The sequence below is a fragment of the Hipposideros armiger genome, unplaced genomic scaffold (assembly GCF_001890085.2).
Source record: "Hipposideros armiger isolate ML-2016 unplaced genomic scaffold, ASM189008v1 scaffold_163, whole genome shotgun sequence".
NCBI lineage: Eukaryota > Metazoa > Chordata > Mammalia > Chiroptera > Hipposideridae > Hipposideros > Hipposideros armiger.
Window position 1 is genome coordinate 93103 of NW_017731513.1, and position 9795 is coordinate 102897.

Below are 9795 nucleotides of genomic sequence, written 5' to 3' on the forward strand. Positions count from 1 at the left end.
TTGTAGTCGATGCTGATTTTCCTAAGTGTAAAGGGCGTTTTTTTTTTCGTCCAGTCACATTCTTTCTTAGAAGCTTCTACTACTACGTATTTATCTGCAAGTTAACAGCAGAAATAAGGTGTAATGAGCAGAAAACAGAGTGCCAAGCAGCCCAGTTTCCACTCCTCACCTTATTAGGAGGTAACTGTTCTAAAGCCCCCCCCGTGGAGCAGTACTTCCCAGTCCTTTGTACTCAGGCTTTAGGGTGTCAGGTGGTTTTTATCCTTTCTTTGCAAAGCCATTTGCTCCTGTCCTCCAGTACTAAACACAGTCTTGAAGATCTGAAAGGAATGACGTTGAGAGAGGGTTTACGGTAGCAATGTGACAAGTAAGGAAGGTCCAGGTAACACATCACTTGTCCCTAGCGTGTCTTTTTTATTTTGCCATACTCTTGTAAAAATGTAGATGAGGACAACATAATTGTCTTTATAGAACTGTGAAAACGGAAGCAGGCACCATTTAAATGATGGATTTGGTCTCGTGCACGGTTGGTGGGAATGTAAATTGGTGCAGCCACTGTGGAAACCAGTATGGAGGTTCCTCAAAAAATAAAATAAAAGAGAGCTGTCATATGACCCAGCAGTTTCACTTCCAGGTACAGATCCAAAGGAAATGAAAGCATGACCTTGAAGAGATAGCTACACCCATGTTCACTGCAGCATTATTTACAATAGCCATTTACAATAGCGAAGAAATGAAAGTAGCCTAAGTGTCCATGGATGGATGATGAATAAAAAGAATGTAGTGTGTACACACACACACACACACACACACACACACACACACACACACACACACGCTGAAATATTATTGAACCAAGAGAAAGAAGGAAATCCTGCCATTGTGACAACATGGATAGACCCCGAGGGCATTATGCTAAGTGAGATAAGTCAGGCAGAGAAAGACAAACAGCATCTGATCCCTCTTATATGTGGAACCTAAAAGAGAAGAACTCATAGAAACTTAGAGATTCGAGGGTTTGTTGCCAGGGATTGGGGGGTGAATTGGGAAATCTCTCACACGCTTTCTGGCCAGGTGAAGTAGAATTTATTTCTGGATACTGTAAAGCAATATTTCTCCCTCTTACATCTTTGATTCAGAAAAGCATTTCCTCATTCCAAGATACAGCACTCTTATTTCTTCGCCACTTCAGTGCAATCCACAATATCTTTTGGGGAATTGATACCCATGAAGGGATGACAATATTATTGCTCATTCTTGTGTAACTGGGGAGACCAGTTCGTCCCAACTTACCCAGGAGTTTTCTGGTTTTAGCACTGAAGTCTTACGTCCTGGGGACGTCCATAATTCCAAGCACACTGAAATGGTCCGCCACTTTATTGGCAACTTACGCCACCTTTTAGTAAACATACAATTCAAAACTCTCCAGAGATTCTGCTACTTCCAGTGGGCCATGTTTGTTTTATTGGGTCTTCAGAAAAGTCATGACATATTTTGTCTATGTTTTTCAAAGGTCATTTATTTATGTAAAGAACAAAGATCAATCAATGACATAGTGCCCGTTTTGTTCCATAACCTTTTGCCATCTTTCAGCAAGCTTCACAATTCCTCATTCATAGAAGGACCTGTCTTTATTGTGAAAAACTGAACAAGGTGCTGATTTACAGCCTCATCTGAATTGAATGTTATACCACGCAGGGAGGTATTTTTGTTTGTTTGTTTGTTTTGCTTTTTTTATTATGAAGTACACATATTTTAGAATTAGTTTCAGCTGTACAACACAGTGCAATAGGTATACTTTTTACCCCTTGAAGTGACAATCCCCCTCCCCCAATCCGCCGCCCCATTTCCCCCCAATATCATACATATATATCTATTACAAATCCTACAACTCCACTCCCACACTACACTCCATGCCCCATGACCATGCACATATGCATATATATATTCAATCATAGTTGACATACAACACTACACACCATCAGCCTCAGGTGCACAGCGCAGCGATCAAGCCTCCCCCCCATCCATGATGCAAGACAAGTGACCACCCGACACCCCACAAAATGTTCACAACATTATCAATTACATTCCCCAAAACGTCCCCCACGCCCCCACGGCAACACTGCAGCTGCGTACCTATTCTATCCAGGACCCCCCCCCCACGCAAGGAGTTTTGAAGAGAGCGAGACAAGTGGAAGTCTGACAGCACAAGGTCAGGCGAGTATGGTGGGTGTGGCAACACATCCCATCCAAGCTCCAATAATTTTTGACGGGTGATCAAACTTGTGTGTGGTCTCACGTTGTCGCGATGGAACACAACTCCTTTACAATGAACAAGCTCTGGAACTTTCTGGATGATGGATTTGTTCAAACTGTCCAATTGCCGACAGTACACATTCAAATTGATTGTTTGATTCCTTGGTAGGAGCTCGAAAAACATGACACCTTTAAAATCCCACCACACTGAGAGCATAACCTTCCTCTGATGAATGTCTGCTTTCGATGTTGTTTGAGGTGAATCATCACGTCGGGACTAAGACTGTTTGCACGTCACATTGTTGTAAACAATCCACTTCTCATCACCAGTTATCAGTCGCTTCAAAAAAGGATCATTTTCCTCATGTTTAATGAGCATATTGCAGATGTTTATATGCGCTGTCAAATGAACTTTTTTGAGTTCATGCGGAACCCAAATATCGAGCTTGCTTTGTTATAGGTACATATTGCTTCAGATGGTGGCGAGTGCTTGAATGATGAATGTTCAATGTTTCTGCAATCTCTTGTGTCATGTAACGTGGGTTTGACTCGATCAATGCCTTTATTTTGTCGTCATCAACCTCGGTGGGCCTCCCTTACCCAGGAGCGTTGTTGAGATCAAAATCACCAGCCCGGAATTTCGTGAACCATCATTTGCACTGACGTTCTTGTAGAGCATTGTCACTGTAAACTTTATGCAACTTTTCACAAGCTTTACGCGTGTTATTCCCTTAATGGAAGTAATACAGTAAAATATGGCAAAAATGCACAGTTTGGCCTTCCATCTTCAACTTGCTGTAAAATCTCCAAAACTCAACCAAATTGCTCAGTTTTTTTTGGAATGAAGCTAGAACTGTCAGCTGTCAAATGACATAGCAATAACATACATGCAAATGACTCTAGTTCTTCCAAAAATGGACTAGTGCCATCTGTTGCAAACATGCGTCATGACTTTTCTGAAGACCCAATAACTCCATTGAAAATTATTTATTCTTTTAATATCAACTTTGGCCAAGTTGATTTTATCTTTTGTTTATATTTTGAAAGCAAGGAACTCTGTGTTTTATTTTAAAGATATAAGATTAATACCTAACATTGAATATACCTATTCAAATTGTGGACACCTTTCCAACCCAGGCAATCGTGATTCTTGCCTAGCCTGCCTTCAAATGACATAGATGGAAAAAATACAAATGGGAGAGATGGGAAGGTGCATTTGGTCCCTATGAGGCTTAATTTTATTGTCAGCTTGACTGGACTAAGGGATGCCAAGCTGGGTGTGTCTGAGAGGGAGTCTGGGGAGAGATTACCATTTTAGTTGGTGAGCTGAGCAAAGCAGATGGCCCTCCCTGGTGTGGGTGGGCTGCATCCAGTCTGTTGAGAGCCTGGATAGAACAGAAAGGCGGAGGGAATGCCTGTTCACTCTCGGTGCAAGCCTGGACTTGCATTTTCTCCTGTCCTTGGATTTCAGTGCCTCCTGGTTCTCAGGCCTCTGGACTTAGGTGAATTATAGCTCCAGCTTGCAGACAGCAGATGGTGGGACTGCTCGGCCTCCACAAGCCAGTTCCTATAATAAATTCTATATATTTCTCTGTGTGTGTGTGTGTATACAGAGATGCCAAAAAAAAAAAAAACGTATACAAGTGGACACTTTGATCAACGTTGCTCAAGCAGTAGTTCGCCATCATCAGAAGTGTATAGACACTGATGGTAACCACTTTGAGCACCTCTTGTAATTGCAGAAGTCAAATGTGACTTGTACTTACAGTAAACCCTTGGATTGCGAGTAACTTGGTTTGCGAGTGTTCCGTAAGATGAGCAAACATTTCTATTAGGTTGGTGCAGAAGCAATAGTGGTTTGTGCTTTAACTTGTAATGGCAAAACCGCAATTACTTTTGCACCAACCTAATAATACATTTTAACTCGGTAGACGAGCGATGCCTTGCAAAAAGTAGTTTATTTCCAGAATGAATTATGCTCGCAAACCGAGGTATTACTGTATTCATCTTTTGTTATCGGTACATATTACAATTTTAATAGATTTTTTTCCTTTCTTAAAATGTGCATACATTTTTTTGGTACCCTCTGTATGTATATCCTATTGATTCTGTTTCTTTGGAAAACTGACTGTTATAATCTGTCCAACAAGTTGTTCTAGAAAAGTCTGTGGGAGTGTCCGGGCCCTGTGATGAGTGAAGCCCTTGTGCCTTTGACACTGGGACTGCCCTGGGGCATGAGGAGGGATGGATAACTTCTCCTTTATTTGGGGCTAGCCTGTGTCCTTCCTAAGTCTCCACCTACCGTTAGCTTGTGAAAATGTCACCTGAGTTCTAGAATATCAGGCCAGATGTCCCCTCACCAATGCAAGGCATGAGGGGTTGCTGAGCCCCCACACAGTCGAAAATCTGCCTATAACTTTTGACTCCCCCCCAAAACTTCACTACAGGTGGCCCTCGGCATCCGTGGATGCAACCAACTGCTGATGGAAAAATGGTATTTCGGTTGGGAATCTGCGGTTGGGGGGAAACTGCAGTTTTTACCGAGCTGTGTTGAATCTGCGGATGCGAAACGCACGCCAGCGTGCAGGGACTGAAACGCTTCCGGGTGTGCGTGGACCCGCTCGCTTCGAATCCGCGGTGTCAGAGGGTTGTCTGGGTTTTGGGGCATTCTGGAGTCTGCCTCTGAGTGACGTGGACAAGCGAAGGTACGTCAGTTTTGTAGCCCCAAAACTGGTAGGAACGTCCCCCCCTCGCTTCCGTCCCTAATAGTCCTGCATCAGAGTCTCTGAGGGTTAAATGAGGTCATGTCTGAGCACAGGAGGCGTTTACTACATGGGTTTTGAGTCTGAATATAATAACCTTTTGGGAAGTAGAGATTTTAAAAAATAGTTTTTTGTTTTTGTTTTTTTTAACAAAAAATTTTGTTTTGGTTCTTGATAAAGAAACATGTCTTGGAAATAGAGGGTGTGAACAACCTGGCCGGTAAAGGCGACGGGACACGTTCCACCTGAATTGGTTTATGGAGCGTTCGGTCGCAGCTGATGGGGTTTTAGAGAATTATAGAGGGGCATTCGTCGCCTTTTGCCTATTTACATCCCAATTGGCAAAGACTGTGCCTGGAGTTAAAGGGTCACCCTTTAGAGCCGCGACACCTGGAAGACGTGAAGACCCGCTTAATTAATTGAACGGGGCCGCCGAATGCCAAGAACGGGCCTAAAACGCTGGACGTTCATAGCCGGCACGTCTTGTGGTGGTCTACGTTGTCACCAGCGCCGTCTCGGTGACAGTAACCTGTTTCTTCCAATACCAGGTCAGACTTCCATCCCGCCTGGTTTGGGGTCAGCTGTTGGCTGGCTCGGAGCGACCCCCGGGCAGAAGGTAATGAATGGCCTCACGTCCTGCTCGAAGCTTCTCTCCTCTGTCTAATCCCATAGCTTTTCAATCTGGACAGATACGTTTCCTGAGTTTGCATGGGCTCCATTTCCCAAGTCAGGATTTAAAAGAGGAAGAAACGTTGGCTGAGGATCTGGGTTTGTGGGTCTTTGAAGCTCCTTTATTCTTTGGGGACCAATATAACTTGGTGACAAAAATTTTTTTTTAATGAATCATCATTTCTAGATAAACTCGCAGGAGGAAGCTGCCTTGAAGCACATTGGATAGAACGGGGTGGGGGACGGACGTTTACAGGGCAAATGTTTTAGAACATTGAGTTTAGAGGCCTTGTTGGATATCTGTGTAAAGTTTCTGCAAGGCACCCAGACATACAGCCCTGGAACTTAGAGGAGAGAGAGTGACGATTTGAAAAGCACTGGCTGCGTTGGTGCCTGAAGTGTGAGCTCAGGTAGACACACGCCGTGCTGTTCACTGGATTTTCAACAAGGTGGACAGTCGTGGTGGTGTGATTTGCTTATGGCTGTTTTTCACCATTTTTGAAATCCGTGATTCCGGTGAGCACATAGAAAGTAGGTGGGTGTGATAGGATTGCAGATATCCTAGAAAGGAGCCTAATTAATGTACTAGATGAAAAAAAAAAAAAGAGAGAGAGAGAGAATTCAGTTAACTTTCATTTGACTTGAATCAGTGTCTAAAAAACAAATAAAAATTTAGAAGAATAACGATTTAATTTTACCTTTCGGTTGAACTAGTAAAGAGAGTCCCACAGAAAGTAAAGCCAGGCTTTACAAGGCTTAGCGCGAGGATAGATTAGGTGTTTTTCTGTACACAAGTGGCTGCCTTCTGTAACGCTGCCCCGTCCTCCTTCCAACCCCGATAAATGAGTTGCAGTGTTGGAGTGTCTCAACAAAGGACATTTTCTCTGTAAAATCTGTGCCTGGGACTTGGTTTATTGTTTCTGTCACCCCTTCCTGATGAGTCTCCACATTCAGAAAAAAGAGCCCAGTTCAGACAGGGTGATGAATGGATGTGTAAATTATGTAAATTTATGTAAAGCCTGTTTAAGAAATGTTCACCAAGGGGATATGGGGAGCATCTTAGCTACCTGCAAATAATTGACGGGCTGTTACTGTTTCTCTTTCCCTACAAATTTATTTATTTTTTATATTTCCCCAGACACTTATCCCCATAATCGCCTTTCGAGACCCAGTTCTAGAAACATCTTGTCCATGAGGACCTGCCTGAGGCTCCAGGTGGGTGGCTGTACCCTCTTCGTGTCCTTCTTGTGCCTGTACCCAGTCCTTACCGTCTCCCCACGTTGAAGGGACAGTGATTTAGCGACTGTGAGAGACGTGAGAGCATGGCCTCATCTCACTAATGCGTCATTCATGTCTGAGGCCCAAGTTCAGTGTCTGACAAGGCGCTTTTGTACTGAATGGCACCAGGGAGGGAATGGAAATGTCCTCTGCTGCTCTGGAGGAACGAAATAGGGCCAAAGGGCAGAAGTGACAAGGTGATTTAAGCGCATGACTAATAATTAGCGCTGTCCGCAGATGAAATGACCTGCCTGTACAATGTAGGTCAAGCACAAGGTGGATTTTCATGCAGAAGAGAGGCTGCCTCGCCTGACCTCTAAACGCCCTCCAACTGCATGTCCTCTGCCTTGCGTTTTCCTCACGTGTCATTAGCTGCCCTCTTGGGTTGCCTTCAGAAGTACTTTCACATATATTATCTCATTTATTTGCACAACTTTCCCGTGACGGATGGAGGGCAGGTATTATCACTCTAATTGTTCCGCAAAATGAGGCATGAAGGCATTAGCGGCTTGAACAGAGAGACTCCGTCAGCAGGAAATTTGAGGCCAGACAATCACCAACCTCATGGTGGTTTCGTATTTTTATTTTTTTAGAGCGAGAATCCCTGCAGTTGTCCGATTTGGCTATTGCGGGTACATAGTCGTTCAGCTACCCATGAAGACATGTGTTTGCCCTGTGTATCGTCTTATACATGCTGAATGTTCTAAACATGATCAAGCCACTGTTGGTCTTTCTCAGGCCACTTTTAACTGTCGTCTTTACTGGTGGTTCTGAACAGCCAGGGCACACACAGCAAAGCATGGGACATAAACAGTGCCTAAGAGGAAGCAGTGAGAACATGCCACGTGTGGCAAAGGTCTGGGCGGGGACAAAGTGTGACTGTGAGCACACACTGCGTCCCGAGTCAGGACCCCAAGGCTGGAGCCCGGGCTGGCGGTGCAGATGGGTGCTCAGGTCTGGCGGACGCACCTGGTTGCATCTAGCTGCCCTGGGAAGGCCAGAGGTAGAGAGGAGTCTTTTCAGGTTGCGTGAAATATCGACATGTTATGATTTTATTCTGTGAGGTTATCCCTGGGTTCCTAGCCTGGCGGCTACACAAGAAGGATTGTGCTTAATGTCAGATTTTCCCTGAAGCGAGGTTAAGGCTGTGTGAGGAACGTTAAAGCCGCCGTTTCAGTACCTACTCCTGTGTCACAAGCCACCCTAAAAGCTAGTGGCGTCCTACGGTAGCAGCTCTGATTTCTCAGGATTCTGGGTATTGACTGTCCCGCTACTCGTCCCATCGTGACCGCTCATGAAACTGCCTTCAGCTGGTGGTCGGGCTGGGGTTTCAGCCCTGGATCCTTGGTTCCCCCCCATGTGGCCTGCAGGGTGGTCGGAGGGGTCTGGAATGTCACTTCACATGGAAGGAATAGCAGCCTCATGGTGTTGATCACAGCACCTCCCAGGCCAGCTTAGAAGGAAGGGGTGGAGAACTGAGCGCACCTCTCAACAGTGGGAACCGGGAAGGGTAAGGTAAGGCAGGTGATTTGTGACCGCAGTTGGCAGCCATATTGCCTGTGGCCTGTGACAATGACCAGCCAGGAAAACAGTGACATGCAGATGGGGCTGTGAGCTCTGGAATTGCCCATCTGTCAAGACCATAGAAACAATCACCTAGAAGCAATACGGATGATGCTTCTCTCTGTATTGAGTAAAAGCCCTAAATGTCTCCATTCTTTCTGAGTACCATTGATTCAGTTGTTTATGATGATGCTTTTTCCATCTGCTTAGCTTTTTTCCCCCCTTTTTTTGTAATTTTGGGGTGTGATAAACACTTTTGGAAATACAGCAGAAGATAATTTGGGGATGGCAAATTCCTATCATTCGTATATTGACTAACTGTGTTGCCTTAAGATAATTATTTATGTTTAACTATTGATCAGTTCCAATAGCTTCTGTGTAACCGCAGTAGATTTACTTATTATTACTATAATGCATTACTTAGTTCTTGATTGATTATTGAATTTTATTGAGATAGAATTGGATTAATTTTAAATAGAGTTTTAAATCAGATTCTTCAATACATATCTGACTTGTTTATAAGCCATCTCAGCAAAATCCTGAGTTATATTTGGCTTCCTTTACCACTTATTGATCAGTCGATAACAAAAAGCACAGTTTTCTCTGTTTTTTATTTCGAAATCTGAAAATGTGGCTCTACAATATTAGTCCAAATTGTTTGGGCCTTTTTTTTTTCCCATTAATTCTACATGAATTCCTTAAGTTTCTATGCATTTAGTATTTGGAAATTTTATTTTTAACATACGTTTTACTGCTTTATTTATAACATGGCATTAAGATAGCCATCTTAGTGATTTTAAATTATATCGATTACTTTTTCAGAGTTCATTGCATCAGTTCAGGTCTTTGTAAGTTTAAAAAATGAAATCAATGTATTTTTATAAATTAATTGATTGGCAATAGATTTCACATAATAAAACAGTTGACAGAGGAAATTTTATCTTATCACTTAGTAAACTTAAAGCTATATTTAAAATATCTTTCTATTCCATCACTAACATACTTAAAATATTTTCACGGCAGTGAAGTCAGTTCTTTTCTACTGATAGAAATTTGCAGACACCAGTGACTGTAGAAGCCATGGTTCCAGATCAGAAGTTGTTGATAAGGGCTTCTGTTTGTAGATGTTATTAATTTCGGTGTTTCAAGCCTATGCTTCTGATTTCCCATTTCAGTGCATCAACTGTGTTCTTTCACTAGTGGAAAAATGCAGTGGACTTTTGTAATTGAGGCTTTCACATGCATAAGAATGTTCTGAGTCACACTG

At 43.2% G+C, this 9795-nt stretch overlaps 1 protein-coding gene across 7 annotated transcripts in view; it reads left to right on the top strand.

Moving 5' to 3' along the window:
* The window catches only part of RALYL (RALY RNA binding protein like), a 583573-nt gene that overhangs the window by 46781 nt on the left and 526997 nt on the right, over positions 1-9795 (top strand). The window contains exon 3 of one of the 7 annotated variants that reach the window (XM_019651617.1): positions 6826-6902. The exons of the other annotated variants lie outside the window; for them this stretch is intronic. The gene's annotated coding sequence lies outside the window, so the exon portion shown is untranslated. The remainder of the gene's footprint in view (positions 1-6825; positions 6903-9795) is intronic. 7 annotated transcript variants of the gene reach the window in all.